The following is a 17,704-nucleotide window of genomic DNA, read 5'->3' as shown; positions in this document are numbered from 1 at the left end:
GTGCCAACACCTGCCTAACAAAGGTATATACAGTCATTTATACTGCCAGTGACCTTTGCCAGCAATACACAGTCATTTATACTGTACAATACAATCCCAGCACCACGGGAACCCACCTCCTCAGGAGATTTACAGCCTAAATAGGGGGTGATCCTGAAGAAGCTGAACCCGAACAGGATGGATGGAGAAAAAAATAAAAAATTAAATAAAAATAAATAAATAAAAATAAACTTTTAAAGGCGTCCGGAGCGAGGACGAAAAAAGAACACTGCTGTGGGCAGACAGCCGCCCTTTATGGGCTAAGAAAAAGGTGGTCCTGGAGGGGGCAGAGCTGACCCATAGTAGGCTGACATGGGGAGGTCCAGGAAAATATATATACAGTCTCCTACATATATATAGCCACTGCATTCTAGTCTAGCCAAGCCTATATATGACTGCAGATAGTTCCTGGTGTAAGTTTTAAAATACACTTTCAGGCAGGCGATTCAGTGATCTGCAGTGCATAAAATATATATACTGTCTCCTACATATATATCCACTGCATTCTAGTCTAGCCAAGCCTATACCTGAATAATAATTCCTGCTGTACGTATTCAAAGACACTTTCAGGCAGGCAGGCCAGGCAGGTGATTCAGTGATCAGCACTACATAAAGATATACATACAGTCTCCTACATATCTATCCACTGCATTCTAGTCTAGCCAAGCCTATACCTGACTACAGGCCATTCCTGGTGTACGTTTTCAACGACACCTTCAGGCAGGCAGGCAGGTGATTCAGTGATCTTCAGTGCATAAAGATATATATACAGCCTCCTACATATATATACACTGCATTCAAGCCTATACCTGACTAGGGATGGCCAAACGGTTCGCCCGGCGGTCGTTTCACGGCGAATTTTGGCTGTTTGCCGTCAGCCCGATCGGCGGACTATTGCCGCCGTTCACCCGGCGGACTTCCGTGTTTACTGTGTAAAACAACTTTGACCTATGATGACACATCCATAATAGGGTACAGGACAGCCAATTGAGACATTACAGCACATGGACACTTGGACATTCCCCCTAACTTATAAATAGACCCGATCCGATGGCCATTTTACATTCTTTCGTATGTCACTATAGGGAGAGGTTGTTGTGTGGAGCAGGGAGAGACTGCAGTGACCCAAATCGCTAGCTATTTGGTCCACAAAAGTTCTTTTCAGGACTGGTATAGGTGTTAGGTGTAGTTCAGGATATAGGTTTGAGGCACTGCTGTGCTAGTGATTGTTGCAGCAGCCCTGTCTTTTGTCAGTGTAGAGAGAGGGACAGGACGCTGTGTGCAGCAGGGACAGTCAGTTTAATCATCAGCTGTTACTATTAGGTCCACAAAAGTCCTTTTCAGGACTGGTATGGTAAAGTAATACAGGATATAGTTTTGAGTGCTATTCAAGTTATTGTTCCAGCAGCCTGTGTTTTGTCAGTTTAAATAGGGACAGGCAGGAAGCTGTGTGTGGCAGTGAGGGACAGTCAGTTTAATCAGTAGCTGTTACTATTAGGTCCACAAAGGTTCTTTTCAGGACTGGTATGGTAATAGGCTTGTACACGTATAATATTCTTTCTTCCAAATATAGAAAGAATATTATACTTGACTGCTGCCCTTCTGCTGCAGTAGTCCTTTATGAGTATAGGGACTGAGGTACAGTCTGCTAATCATTCACAACCTACTAGTTCCACAAAGGTCCTTATAAAGGACTGGTAAGGTATAGGGTACTACAGTACATAGGGTTGAGTGAGGTACAGTCTGCTATTCCTTAAGGACTGGTATAGGTCCACAATATATAGGGTTGAGGTGCACTACTGCTGACTGCTGCCCTTCTGCTGCAGTAGTCCTTTATGAGTATAGGGACTGAGGTACAGTCTGCTAATCATTCACAACCTACTAGTTCCACAAAAGTCATTATAAGGACTGGTAAGGTATAGGGTACTACAGTACATAGGGTTGAGTGAGGTACAGTCTGCTATTCCTTAAGGACTGGTATAGGTCCACAATATATAGGGTTGAGGTGCACTACCGCTGACTGCTGCCCTTCTGCTGCAGCAGTCCTTTATCAGTATAGGGACTGAGGTACAGTCTGCTAATCCCTAGCTACTAGTTCCACAAAGGTCCTTAAGGACTGGTATAGGTGTACTATTTGGTGTGCAGTATATAGTTGTGTAATACACGTATAAAATACTTGCACATGCTTGACTTCCTCCTGGGGCTGCTTATTATGAGGGGTTCCCACCATCCCTGTGCTGTGCTGACTTCCTCCTGGGGCTGTACCTCTGCTGTGCATATTATGAGGGGCTCCCACCATCCCTGTGCTATGCTCATTATGAGGGGCTCCCACCATCCCTGTGCTATGCTGACTTCCTCCTGGGGCTGCTTACGGTGCAGGTGTCAGTGCTGTATATCACGGTGCTGGTGTCAGTGCTTTATGTCACGTTGCTGATGTCAGTGCTCTCTATCACGGTGCTGGTGTCAGTGCTGTATATCACGGTGCTGGTGTCAGTGCTTTATGTCACGCTGCTGATGTCAGTGCTCTCTATCACGGTGCTGGTGTCAGATCACTCTATCACGGTGCAGGTGTCATTGCTGTATGTCACGCTGCTGATGTCAGTGCTCTCTATCACGGTGCTGGTGTCAGATCACTCTATCACGGTGCTGGTGTCAGTGCTTTATGTCACGCTGCTGATGTCAGTGCTCTCTATCATGGTGCTGGTGTCAGATCACTCTATCACGGTGCAGGTGTCATTGCTGTATGTCACGCTGCTGATGTCAGTGCTCTCTATCACGGTGCTGGTGTCAGATCACTCTATCACGGTGCTGGTGTCAGTGCTTTATGTCACGCTGCTGATGTCAGTGCTCTCTATCACGGTGCTGGTGTCAGATCACTCTATCACGGTGCAGGTGTCATTGCTGTATGTCATGCTGCTGATGTCAGTGCTCTCTATCACGGTGCTGGTGTCAGTGCTGTATATCACGGTGCTGGTGTCAGTTCTTTGCCACGCTGCTGATGTCAGTGCTCTCTATCATGGTGCTGGTGTCAGTGCTTTATGTCACGCTGCTGATGTCAGTACTCTCTATCATGGTGCTGGTGTCAGATCACTCTATCACGGTGCTGGTGTCAGTGCTTTATGTCACGCTGCTGATGTCAGTGCTCTCTATCACGGTGCTGGTGTCAGATCACTCTATCACTGTGCAGGTGTCATTGCTGTATGTCACGCTGCTGATGTCAGTGCTCTCTATCACGGTGCTGGTGTCAGTGCTGTATATCACGGTGCTGGTGTCAGTGCTTTATGTCACGCTGCTGATGTCAGTGCTCTCTATGACGGTGCTGGTGTCAGTGCTGTATATCACGGTGCTGGTGTCAGTGCTTTATGTCACGCTGCTGATGTCAGTGCTCTCTATCACGGTGCTGGTGTCAGATAACTCTATCACGGTGCAGGTGTCATTGCTGTATGTCACGCTGCTGATGTCAGTGCTCTCTATCACGGTGCTGGTGTCAGTGCTGTATATCACGGTGCTGGTGTCAGTTCTTTATATCACGCTGCTGGTGTCAGTGCTTTATGTCACGCTGCTGATGTCAGTGCTCTCTATCACGGTGCTGGTGTCAGTGCTGTATATCACGGTGCTGGTGTCAGTGCTTTATGTCACGCTGCTGATGTCAGTGCTCTCTATCACGGTGCTGGTGTCAGTGCTTTATGTCACGCTGATGATGTCAGTGCTCTCTATCATGGTGCTGGTGTCAGATCACTCTATCACGGTGCAGGTGTCATTGCTGTATGTCACGCTGCTGATGTCAGTGCTCTCTATCATGGTGCTGGTGTCAGATCACTCTATCACGGTGCAGGTGTCATTGCTGTATGTCACGCTGCTAGTGATCATCTCCTGCACCCTCTTCTTTGCCTACCCTGACCTTCCCTCTCCTCCATTGCCTTCATGCGCTCCACAGTCCTGAATTGTCACAACAATTTCACATATAAAAAAAGAATGCTTGTAGTTGTCGATCCCAGATTCACCTTATACATGTGTTATATCATTGGCCATGTGGTGGGACTATGTGTGCACAGCTAATAATTATTTTGTGGCTGCAAATTTGACCTGTAGGTTTGCAAAGTTTGCCTCCCTTTGAAGTCAATGGGGCCCGCCGTGAAGGTTACAGGTTGGCGAACTAATGGCCGCGTTCGCGGTCCGCGTTCGCGAAACGTCCCGTCGGAAGTTCATCCATCACTATACCTGACTGCAGGTCATTCCTGGTGTAATTTTTCAAGTAAACTTCAGGTTGTGTTTTGCTAATCCAATTTTACATCATGTCTGGAAGGCCACCAAGGTAAGGCAGACACTCACAGGCCACTAAAAGAGGGCAAGCAGACTCTGTGTCTACAGCCAACAGTGCTGGTCATGGACACAGTGCATCCTCAGCACATGGCCATGAGGCACGCTTGTCCTTTTTTTCGACAGCTGGCCGTGTTGAGCCACAACATGCACAAGAGTTGGTAGAGTGGATCACAAAGCCGTCCTCATCCTCTGTCACCCAGGCTAAGACAAGTTTGGTTGTCAATGCAGCTGCCAAAGCGGCCTATTCCATTGGCTCAATGGCATCAGTCACTCCTTCCCTAGCCCCACCATCATGTCCTGAGGAGTCCCCCAAACTGTTCGACCAGTGTCGGGTACATGCTGCAGGAGGACGCACAATGTTTTGAAGGCTCCGATGATGATACCCAGGTTGAGGATGAAGGCAGTAACATGAGCCCAGAGAGAGGGGGTGCCCAAGAAGGACAAGAAACCGGCAGTCATGTTCCCCCCGCTGCAACATACTGGTAGTGGCGACGAGGGAGGGGATGATGAGGTCACTGACTCTATGTGGGTGCCTGATAGAAGAGAGGAGGCGGAGGTGGCACATCACCAACGAGGCAGGATGCCCTCCAGGGGCCAGCTTAAGGACAGTCAACTGACTGCATCACACCACAGAGCTCCGCATGTGCAGGGTGCTGCTGACTCCATGCATTTTTTCAAAAGTTCTTTGGTGTGGGCCTTTTTTAAGACGTGTGTAGCAGATCACACTGTTGCTGTTTGCAACATATTTCTGAAGCGTGTGAAGCGTGGCCAAAACAGCAACTGCTTGAGCACCACATGCTTGACCAGACATATGTCGAGCTCCCATGCATTTCGTTGGCAACAGTACTTAAAAGACCCACACCAAAGAACAAGACAGACCTCTCCTTGCTCCTCATCAGCTGGGATCTACAACCATACTATACCTCCAGTCCTCTCAGAGACCTGCACTGAGAGGAATGAAGGTGTAGAATTAGGTGTCCCAAGCACTTGTGGGCAATCTGCTAGCGGTACACCTAAATCCGATTGTTGCAGGTAAATTTCCCTACCCCAGTTGCTAAACCATCAAAAGAAATTCGGTCCCAGCCAACCAAATGCTCAGCTGCTGAAAGCTGGTTTGACTAAATTGCTAGCACTCCAACTGCTGCCTTTTCAGCTGGTAGACTCTGCCCCCTTTCGAGAATTTGTGGAATGTACGGCACCTCAGTGGCAAGTTCCCAAACACCATTTTTTTCTCGGAAGGCCATTTCGGCTTTCTACCAGCATGTGGAAGGCAATGTCTTGGCCTCGTTGGACAGGGTGGTCAGCGGTAAGGTGCATATTACCGTAGACTCATGATCCAGCAGGCATGGACAGGGATGTTACCTTTCTGGGTTACCCTGCTAGCAGCTGGGAAGAATGCAGGACAGGGTGCAGAAATGTTGGAGCTTGTTCCGCCACCACGCCTCGAAAATGCTGGTAGTGGTGAGTCTGCCACACCTCTCTCGTCCACCCCCTCCTCTTCTTCTTCCTCTATGGCCTCTTCCTGTGCAGATTTGTCCTCGGAACCAGCGGTGCTCCGTAGGTGTTCTAGGGGCTACGTAAGCACTCAGGCAAAAAGATGTGAGTGGAATCTTCAGTGTGAGAAACACCCGTAGGTGTGCTACCTTCTTACCTCACTGTTATAAGGTAATCAGCATGTCAGAGTGTCAGAACTGGGTGATCGCTCAAAGAGTGGGGGTTTTCTCCATATTCCTTTCCAAACAGGGTTCCTGGTGTCTGCTCCCTCTAACATCCCATCTCCTGGGGCTAGGTCAGTCAGTATGGATCAGTCAGTATGGATCCACTCAGGGAAATAGACCTGAGATGTGTGGAAAAAAATCAGAAAGGAGGGAACTTCTAGTGTAGTAGGTTTGAACTATTTATTTTTATATAAAAAAAAAAACATAGGGGTACTCACATTTAAAACAAATTCAAGCATACACATAGTAAAAACGAGCGCTGAGCTCGCAACCAGACTTCACTTCTGGGGTACCGTCTATCCAACGCATGTGGTCACCGTCACGTGCCTTCATCTGAATTTTGTTCACACATACCCGGTCTATTTCCCTTAGTGGATCCATACTGACTGACCTAGCCCCAGGAGATGGGATGTTAGAGGAAGCAGACACCAGGCTACAAATACACCAGAAACCCTGCATGCACTGGGCCTGTCACCATTTGAGGAGGCCACGAGGATGGTGAGCAGTGACAGTGCATACATCAGTGATACTGTCCCTCTTGTCTTCCTGTTGGAGCACACGCTGCATGGAATAATGGACAGGGCACTTGAGGCACAACAGAGGGAGGAAGAGGAGGACTATCTTACCTCTCAAGGCCCCCTTTATCCAGACAGTATTCAGGCAGGCTCGCCTATCACACAGGAAGAGGAGGAGAATTGTGTCAGCATGGAGGTGGAGCCTGGCACTCAGCATCAGCAGCAGTCTTTAAGGGATCGTTTTCAGTCCCCAGAAACCCATGGACTTGTACGTGGCTGGGAGGAGGTGGCTGGGATCATGTGGTCCATAGTGACCCAGAGGACTCCGGACCCAATGCTTCAGAAAATCTACACTACATGGCCTCCCTGATTCTGCAAAGCCTGTGAAATTACCCTCAGATTCGTGGTATCAAGGAGAGGGATTAGTACTGGCTGGCAACCCTTCTTGATCCACGTTACAAGGGTAAGGTTTCAGAACTTATCCATCCTTCGCAGAGGGAGCAGAGGATGAAACATCTTCAGGAGGCCTTGCAAAAAGGTTTGTGCAATGCGTTTCCAGAGCCTTGGAGGTTGCAATTTCCCGGTCCTCCTGGACAATGTGTTGCTGAGTCTTCAGTCAGTCACAGAAGGAGCGGTGGAGAAGGTGGCCATCTGGCCGATGCGTTCAGACAATTTTTTAGTCCGCAGCCCTGATCAGATCAGACTTGGAGACCTTTCCGACCGAAAATCCACTGGGTTACTGGGTCTTGAGGATGGATCACTGGTTAGAGCTTGCACAGTATACAATTGAGCTACTGGCCTGTCCTGCATCCAGCGTTCTATCTGAATGCACATTCAGTGCTGCTGGAGGCTTTGTAACCAATCACAGAGTGTGCCTGTGTCAGGGCTGGCTTAGCCCTTCCTCCTCTGGGCTGGCCACTCAGCTGTCAGCTAATTGCCAGCTGTCTTCTCTTTCCACAGTTACCAGCTGTTCCCGATGATGCTCATCTGACCTGCCTATTTAAAGCCTTCCATCTCACTTTTGCCTTTGCCTTCACGTTGGTCACATCACAAGGAACCATCTCCTGCTGTTTGTTTCAAGACTGTTTTCTGACATCCCACCTGGCTTCTTATCCTGCTTGCGGTTGTTCTCCTTGGATCCCTGACTTCCAGCCTGGCTGATTACTGAACTTTGGACTGGCTGACTACCCGATCTGGCTACACGACTCTGGTTATGCTTGACTACGCTTTTTTCTATTTACCTTTTTATTTTTATTAATAAACAAGTGTGATTTAATTGTACTTCTGTCTCAGTCTGTTTCATGGTTTCTGACAGCCTGTCCACAGACTCGGTTGATCGGCTTATCTTTATGAATCAGTCTTGGATCACCAACTATCAAGCACCTGATGCAACTGAATAATTTTTTTATGAATGTGAGATCCCTTGAAGACTGCCTATGCTGATTCTGAGTGACTATCCTGTTATGCTGAGTGACTATCCCATTCCTCCTCAATGTTCATAGCTTCTAAGAACATTTTGGGTTCTGGGCACCAGCATCAGTGCCTAAAGCCCAATTTTTCTGCCCCTGTTTAACAGGGGCATGTAATTACATTTTTTTGTAATATTTTGCAGCAGGGCTCATTCCTGCGCTCGACTAGAATATCTGTAAGGGGCTGTAATGTTGTAGCACCAGTGTCTAAGGCCCAATTTTTTTGCCCCTGTTTAACAGGGTGTGTAATTACAATTTTTGCTGTAATATTTCACAGCAAGTCCCATTCCTGCACTCAACAAGAGTATCTGTGAGGTTTTACAGTGTTGTGTCACCACCCCCACCACCACCACCACCACCACCACCTAAGGCCCAATTTTTCTGCCCCTGTTTAGCAGGGGCGTGTAATTATAATTTTTGCTGTAATATTTCACAGCAGGGTTCATTCCTGCGCTCAACAACAGAATCTGTGAGGGGTTACAGTGTTGTGGCACCACACCACTGCCTAATTTTTTTTTTCAATTATTATATTTATTTCAAGAAGCAGCCAAACACACATTTTCTCCAGGTATGTCCAACAAGAAAAAAAATAAAAATAATAACTAATAATTCAAATATTACCAGCTAACATTGTTCACCTGGAACATTCCAATGCAGAGTATCAAAATTATATAACATAATAGCCATTTCTACAATTCTTGGCAGACATCTAGACTCCTCACCTTATTTCTCCATACCTTGATGTCTATTCCGTCATATTATAACCTATTGGCCTATGTGTTCCTGTGCCTCAGATTTTCTCTAACTTAATATTATACCAAAAACAAAAAAAACAAAAAAATAATAATTAAAAATCTTAACCCTATAATTAAGGGCATCGGAAAGGGAAAATACAAGGGCAGTGGAGGGGGTGAACAAGCCCTCCTCTTGTTATTACTCAATCTCAAAAGATCTATTTAAGTGCCGGATGTTTTACTAATTAGTTCAATAATTTTACCTTAATTTAGTTTACCATATCACTTTCAAAGAGGGCTCGTTCCTCATCTGAAAAAATATACCTGTTCCAGAAAGTCCATGTCTTATTATCAATTTACTTTTTGGTGAAGTTTAGTAAGAATTAAATCTTCCATTTTCTTAATTTCCTCCACCTTTTTAAACCACATGCCTACCGTTGGCGATCTAATATTTCAAAACAGTGCTCGTTCTTGCGCTCAACAACAGAATCTGTGAGGGGTTACAGTGTTGTGGCACCACCACCACTGCCTAATACCCAATTATTCTGCCCCTGTTTAACTTGTTGCTGACCGCCGGCTTTCAAATGACGGCCAGGCGGCGCAGCTCTTGTGGCGGGAGGGCGTCATATGATGGCCTCCCGTTTAAACAGGGAATGCGTGCAATCGTGCGCGCGCATCCCTGTTCCCTCGGTGGCGGCGTGTCACGGAGACAACGCTCACCACCGAGGGTGGTAAACAGCCATTGGTAATGGCTGTTTACCACGTGATCGGCCGTGATGAATCACGGCCGATCACAGCTAGTGCCAGCTAGTGCTAGTGCTGCTCGTTCACATCGGTGGCGGCATGTTCCGGGAACACAGCTCGTCACTGATGCCGATAAACAGCCATTGGCTGGCTGTTTCCCATGTGATCGGCTGTGACCCTTTCACAGTCGATCACTAAATGTAAACACAGAGCGGTAACTGACTGTTACCAGCTCTTCTCTCCTCATACACCGTTTCCAGTGTGAGGAGAGAAGAGCCTGGAGCAGTGAGTCACCGATCTGTGTACTGTAGTGTCTGCACCAACACCACACTTGTCAGATCGCCCCCCCACTATCATCTGTCACCCAACAGTCACCACAGTCACCCAATAAAGTGAACCTGTCACATAGGAGACTGCCATCAGTGACCATCAGCGATGCACCTGTCACCCATCCCCCGTCACCCATCAGCCACCGCCAGCCGTCACTCGTCACCCATCAGCCACCGCCAGCCATCACCCATCAGCCATCACCTGTCACCCATCAGTGACCACCAGACATCACCCATCACCTATCAGTGACCGCCAGACATCACCCGTTACCCATCAGTGACCGCCAGACATCACCCGTCACCCATCAGCCACCTCCAGCTGTCACCCATCAGCCATCACCTGTCACCCATCAGTGACCGTCAGCCATCGCCTGTCACCCATCAGTGACCGCCAGCCATCGCCTGTCACCCATCAGTGACCGCCAGCCATTGCCCGTCACCCATCAGTGACCGCTAGCCATTGCCAGTCACCCATTGGTGACCGCCAGCCCTCACCCATCACCTGTCACCCATCAGTGACCACCAGCCATCACCCATCAGTGACCACGAGCCATCACCCGTCACCCATCAGTGACCGCCAGCCATCAGTGACCGCCAGCCGACCGAAAATGATTCGGAGGAAGAATGGGTCCCTCCTAAAAGGGAAAGGCCCTCTGAAAAACAGGATTATATTCCCAGGCTCAGTACCAGAGCTCCTGCCAGCAATAGGCCCCAAGAACAAATTCCCAGGCCCAGTACCAGCGCTGCCGCCAGCGTTAGGCCCCGGGAACAAATGCCTAGTACCAGCTTTGCCGCCGGCGATGGGCCCCACCAACCATTTCCCAACCCAGTACCAGTGCTGCCACATCACGCCTAAGTACCAGCACAGGAAATTCTAATCCAGCTCCTGGAGTGTCACATCCCCCAAGAGCCAGTGCCTCTACATTTAAGTCAGATGGTCTTGCCAACCCAACATGGCTGCCTTCCGACTCGGCATCACCAATTATTCCCCCTTTCACAGCACAGCCAGGTGTGCAGACCAACACAAAATTTTTCTGAGATCGATTTCGTTCATCTATTTTTGCCCGACACATTTTTGCAATTAGTTGTGGACCAGACAAATTTATATGCCCAGCAGTATATTGCCAATAACCCCCACTCATCATATGCCCGTTCCTTTGAGTGGAGAGATCTTAATTTGGAGGAGTTCAACATTTTTATGGGCCTCACCCTGAACATGGGGATTACAAAAAAGAAAATGAAGGACATGCCTATTGGTCCACCCACCCCATCCATCACATGGCCATTTATTCTGCCGAAATGTCCAGGTCCCGATACAAGAAGATAATGCGCTTTCTTCACTTTAGAGACAACACCGAGTGCCCTTCCCACAATCATCCAAATTATTATGTTATATAAACTTCGCCCACTGATAAATGTATTTTCCCAAAAATTTGCAGAACTCTATGTCCCCGATCAAAATATATGTGTCGATGAGTCCCTGGTACCCTTTTCAGGCCGGCTAGGAATAAAGCAATATATACCTAGCAAAAGGACCAGATGTGGAATAAAATTATACAAGCTGTGTGAGAGAGCCACGGGATATCTGTATGCGTTCCGCATATATGACGGAAGAGATTCCCAGCTCTAGCCCCCTGAGTGCCCGGCCTACATGGGCACAACTGGAAAGATTGTATAGGACCTGGCATACCCACTTCTGAACAAAGGATATCACATATACCTTGATAACTTTTACACCAGCCTGACCCTTTTCAGACACTTATACCCTGCAAAAACCCTAGCCTGCGGAACCTCCAGAAAAAATAGAAAGGGCTTCCCACAATCACTGGCAAACAAAAAGCTGTGAAGGGGGGAAAGAGCATCACTGAGATCCAACAAAGTGCTGGCCTTGAGGTGGAAGGATAAAAAGGGACGTGCACATGATGTCCACCATCCATGAGGACACTACAATTGAGGTTCAAAGAAGACAAGGTCCCATTGAAAAGCCAACGTGTGTCCAAGATTATAATCTCTACATGGTGGGGGGTGGATTTCAACGATCAAATGATTCAGCCCTATTTGTCAATAAGGAGGTCCCAATTCTGGTACAAGAAAGTAGCAATCTATCTAATCCATTTGGCCATTTATAATTCCTACGTAGTCTACTCCAAATCCATGGAAAGCCCCGCCCCCTTCCTAAAATTCATCGAAGAAGTTGTCACGTCCCTCATCTATCACCAAAGACCCCCCCCCAGAAGACCTTTGCTCTGAGGCTGTTTGCCAACTCCATGAGCGCCACTTCCCCTTCAGAATCCCACCATCTGAAACAGGCCGAACACGGCAGAAAAAATGTCACATGTGCACCAAAAAAGGGTTTTCGAAAAGATACCAGCTACCATTGTCCCCAGTGTCCCTCCCAACCTGGTCTTTGCATTGGTGAATGCTTCCAACTTTATCATACATCCCTAAAATATTAGCCAATATTTTTAACCATTTCTCCATTTTCATCATCTGTGCTGACCATTTTTCATGCTTCCCCAAATAACCATGTCACTGCCTTCCACGTGAACTGACCCTGGCCTGTTTTTTGACTATGTGTCAGGAACCATGAAACAGACAGAGACAGAAGTACAATCGAATCACACTTGTTTATTAATAAAAATAAAAAGATAAATAGGAAAAAGCGTAGTCAAGCAAGCCAGAGTCCAGTAGCCAGATCGGGTAGTCAGCCAGTCCAAAGTTCATAAACCAGATCGGGTAATCAGCCAGTGCAGACGTCAGGGATCCACGGAGAGCAACTGCAAGCAGGATGGAAGCCAGGAGGGATGTTAGCAAGCCAGTCTTGAAACAACAGCAGGAGATGGTTCCTAGTGATGTGACCAAACGTGAAGGCAAAGGAGAAATGAGCTGGAAGACTTTATATAGGCAGGCCAGACAAGCATCATCGGGAACAGCTAGTAACTGAAGAGAGAGAAAAGAGCTGCCAATTAGCCGACAGCTGAGCGGCCAGCCCAGAGGAGGAAGGGCTAAGCCAGCCCTGACAGTACCCCCCCAATGACCCCTCTCCCTCGGAGGGCCACTGGGCTTGAGGGGAAACCGTCTATGGAACTTGCGGAGGAGGACAGGGGCATGTACGTCAGAGGATGAAACCCAGGAGCGTTCCTCCGGACCATACCCCTTCCAATGCACCAGGTACTGTATGCGCCCACGGAACCTACAGGAGTCAACAATGGATTGTACCTCATACTCCTCATGGTTCCCAACCTGAATAGGGTGAGGACATGGCACCGAGGTGGTAAATCGGTTGCAGACCAACGGTTTCAATAAGGAGACATGAAACACATTTGAGATGCACATACTAGGAGGAAGCTATTGGGTTAGTCCTGCGAAGGATACGGAAAGGCCCAATAAACCGAGGTGCAAACTTCAGTGAGGGAACCCGAAGCCGGAGCTTGCGAGATGACAGCTAGACCCTGTCCCCAACCTGGTAGGAAGGCGCTGGCAGGCGTCTGCGGTCAGCATGGAGTCTGTACCTATCATTAGCATGACGCAAAGCCTCCTGGACTTGTACCCAAGTGGAACGAAGACCACGGAAATGCTCCTCTAATGCAGGAATACTCTGCGGAACAAACGAATCAGGCAACATGGAAGGTTGGAAACCATAACTCGCCATAAATGGAGACAATCGGGAGGCAGAATTCAAAGCACTGTTGTGAGCAAACTCTGCCCAAGGTAATAGGTCAGACCAGTTGTTATGATGGTCAGAAATATAGCAATGTAGGAATTGCTCCAAGGACTGATTGGCTGGCTCTGCGGCCCCATTAGACTGCGGGTGATACGCAGAAGAGAACACAAGCTGGATTCCCAACTGTGCACAAAAAGCTCGCCAGAACCGGGAGACAAACTGACTGCCCCTAACCGAGACAATCACCTTGGGTAGCCCATGTAAGCAAAAGATCTCCCGAGCAAAAATGGAAGCCAGTTCCTTAGAGGTGGGCAACTTCTTAAGTGGAATACAATGACACATCTTTGAGAACCGGTCCACCACCATAAGGATAACAGTGTTGCCTTGGAAGTTGGGCAATTCCACAATGAAATCCATAGACAGGTGAGTCCAGGTCCTCTCTCTATTGGGTATGGGTTGTAGGAGGCCCACTGGAAGGTGTCGTGGAGTCTTACTCTGAGCACACATGGGACAGGCAGCTACGAAAGCAGTAACATCAGCCCATAGACTAGGCCACCAGAATTGTTGGGAGATGGTCCAAATGAGTTGATTCTTCCCAGGATGGCCAGCTGCCTTGGGAGAATGATAAGTCTGGAGCACTGCAGTACGGAGACTCTCTGGGACAAAGCAGCGGTCACAAGGTTTATCAGGAGGAGCATGGACCTGAGCAGCAAGAATTTTGTCACCCAAAGGAGAAGTAAGACTGGTGTGAACCGTAGCTAAAATACGATCAGGAGGAATCATAGGAACCGGAACCGACTCCGACTTGGACGTGGAGGAAAATTGTTGTGACAAGGCATCCTCCCTGAACAAGGCATTACTGCAATCAGCAGACTCGGTAGCACCAAAACGCAGGGCTCTCATCAGGAAGAAAAATGCTGGATGGTTTAATAGCTCCCTCTCCGTACTAAAGCAAGAACGCAGAAGAGCGGAAAGAACATGGAGAAGAAATCCCACCGAGGAAAACCTATTTAACTACAAAGGTCTGACAGAGAATTATCGGAAAGCAATCTTCAAAGCCAAAAAGGCCCACTTCTCATATACAATCTCAACGGCCGCAAACCAACCACGGGAACTGTTTAAACTGGTTAATCAATCAATGAATCCGGTGTGCCTAGAACCCCCAGAAAGCGAATCCCAGGATTACTGTGACAAACTGTCTGATTTTTTCATCGATAAAGTCAAAACCATCAGGGAAACAATTTGTCAGAAGAAAACATCCAACCTCAGCCAGCAAATACATAAAGAGGATGTCCGCACCAACATACCGCAACCGCCAAAATTTTCACTATCCCCAAATACCGTAGACACCGCAAAAAACATCATTAATAAACTGCGTGACAGTACCTCACCTATTGACATCATCCCCACAAAACTACTGAAAGAATGCTCCGACATCGTGGCTCCAACCATAACCCACCTCATAAACCGATCATTCCACGAAGGGATTGTTCCCAGCATCCTCAAACAAGGCATCGTCAAACCTCTACTCAAGAAACCAAACCTGGACCCTCAGGATCCAAACAACCGTAGGCCGATTACAAGCCTCAACACCATTTCTAAGATCATGGAGAAAGCTGTAGTACATCAGCTACAACTTCACCTGGATACTCACAAACTCCTGGACCCGCTGCAATCAGGCTTCCGCCCGGGTCATGGAACAGAAACAGCTCTCCTCAAGATTTGGGATGACGCCCTCGAAGCAGCAGATGACGGAGAGCCGTGTCTCCTCGTACTGCTAGACCTAAGTGCAGCGTTTGATACAGTAGATCACAATACTCTACTCGTCCGCCTCACAGAAGTAGCCGGAGTCCAAGACATAGATCTCCATTGGTTCGCGTCCTTCCTAGGAAATCGGTCACAGACAGTGAGACTAGGAAAATTCCTCTCCGAAACTCGGGCAGTCACCTGCGGAGTCCCTCAAGGCTCTCCTTGTCACCCGTTCTCTTCAACATTTACATTTGCCCACTCCTTCAAATCATCAGATGCTCAGATCTCTGCTTCCACTCTTATGCTGACGACATGCAACTTTATTTCCGGATCAATGGAAAAAAAGATCACCAACAACAACTTGAAAACTGCCTCAAATCAATAGAGGACTGGATGACCTCCAACTCCCTCCAGCTGAACCAATCAAAGACAGAGCTTCTTATCTTACACCCAAATCATAAGCCCGCAACCAAAACCTCCTGGTCTCCACCAACCGTCTTTGGGCAGACTATCTCCCCAAAGACCAAAGCGAAGAGTCTCGGGGTTATTTTAGACGCACAAATGTCAATGGATGCGCAAATAGGATCTGTAGTCAGTCGATCTCACCATCTGCTACGCATGCTTCGCAGACTCATCCCTTTTATCCCAAAGAATGACAAAGCAGTGGTAGTTGGAACAATCATTAATTCACGACTGGACTACGCAAACTCGCTTTACATAGGATTACCACAATATCAACTTGCGCGATTACAACTGATCCAAAACACGGCGGCAAGGCTGATAACAGGAAAAAAACCATGGGAATCCATTTCTCCTTCACTGAGGAGCTTACATTGGCTAACCGTAAAAAATCGGATCACGTTCAAGACCCTTTGCCTCACCCACAAATGCGTGCATAGAGAAGCTCCGCAATACCTAATGGAGAAAATAAATCATTACACACCAAACCGCAGTCTTCGATCAGCCAACAAAAACCTCCTCCTCGTGCCCAAAGCCCGGTATAAATCCAAGGGTGATCGGAGATTCGCTGTCCAAGGGCCTCGGCTATGGAATGCTCTACCAATTAACATCCGCCTGGAAGAAAATCACCTGGCTTTTAGGAAAAAACTCAAGACCTTCCTCTTTTAGCAGATGATCAAAGCTCGCCACAGCGCCTAGAGGCGATTCAGTTCGCATTGTGCGCTATATAAGTATTTCATTCATTCATTCATTCACCCTTACATTCTTAGTACCGGGTAAGAATGAGACAATGTAATTAAAGCTCAACATGAAAAGAGCCCATCATGCTCTTCTGGGAGAGAGTCGCTTAGCCTCAGACAAGAATGTAAGATTCTTACCTTCAAGGAGATCTCTCCATTCTTTCAGGGCTAAAATGATCGCCAACAGCTCTCTGTCACCAATCTCATAATTGCACTCAGCAGGTGACAATTTCTTGGAAAAGTAGCCACGCGGATGCATAGCGCTCTCAGAGTTAGGACGTTGAGACAGAAGGGCGCCAACTCCAGTCTCAGAAGCATCAACTTCTAGGATAAAAGGCAACGTAGGATCAGGATGTGCCAACAGAGGAGCAGAAACAAAGGCAGCCTTGAGAGTCTCAAAGGACTTAATGGACTCCAGAGACCAGCTCTGTGGGTTACCGTTCTTTCTGGTCATATCAGTCAGAGGCTTGACCAGAGACGAGAAGTTACGAATAAACTTCCGATAGTAATTGGCAAAGCGCAGGAAACGCTGCAGAGGACGTAAGCCCACGGGCCGAGGCCACTGTAGGACTGCCGAAAGTTTCTCTGGGTCCATTGATAAAACCAGCAGTGGAAATGAAATAGCCCAGGAATGTAACTTGTTCACGATGGAACTCGCACTTCTCCAGTTTACAATAGAGATTGTTCTCTCTTAGTTTCTGAAGTACATGACAGACATCTGTGTGGTGGCTCTCCAGGGACTTGGAAAATATGAGTATATCATAGAGATAGACCACCACACACAACTGCAACAAATGTCGGAGGACATCGTTAATAAATTCCTGGAAAACTGCCGGGGCGTTACAAAGGCCAAAAGGCATTACCAGGTATTCATAATGGCCTGTTCTGGTATTAAACGCAGTTTTCCACTCGTCGCCCTCCTTAATGCGCATGAGATTGTATGCCCCTCTCAGGGCAAGCTTCGTGAAAACCGTTGCTCCCTTGAGGCGGTCAAATAACTCAGTAATCAATGGAATCGAGTAGGCATTCTTAATCGTGACACGATTGAGACCCCTATAATCTATACAAGGTCTCAGTTCACTGCTCTTCTTTTTCACAAAGAAGAAACCAGCACCAGCAGGAGACGAGGATTTGCGGATGAAACCTCGAGAAAGTGCGTCAGCAACATACTCCTCCATGGCCTTATCCTCCAAGACCAACAAAGGGTAAACCCGGCCACGA

This window comes from Lithobates pipiens, unplaced genomic scaffold (assembly GCF_037356315.1).
Source record: "Lithobates pipiens isolate NorthernLeopardFrog02 unplaced genomic scaffold, aLitPip1_a1.2 Scaffold_13, whole genome shotgun sequence".
Lineage (NCBI taxonomy): Eukaryota > Metazoa > Chordata > Amphibia > Anura > Ranidae > Lithobates > Lithobates pipiens.
This window is presented reverse-complemented; position numbering follows the sequence as displayed.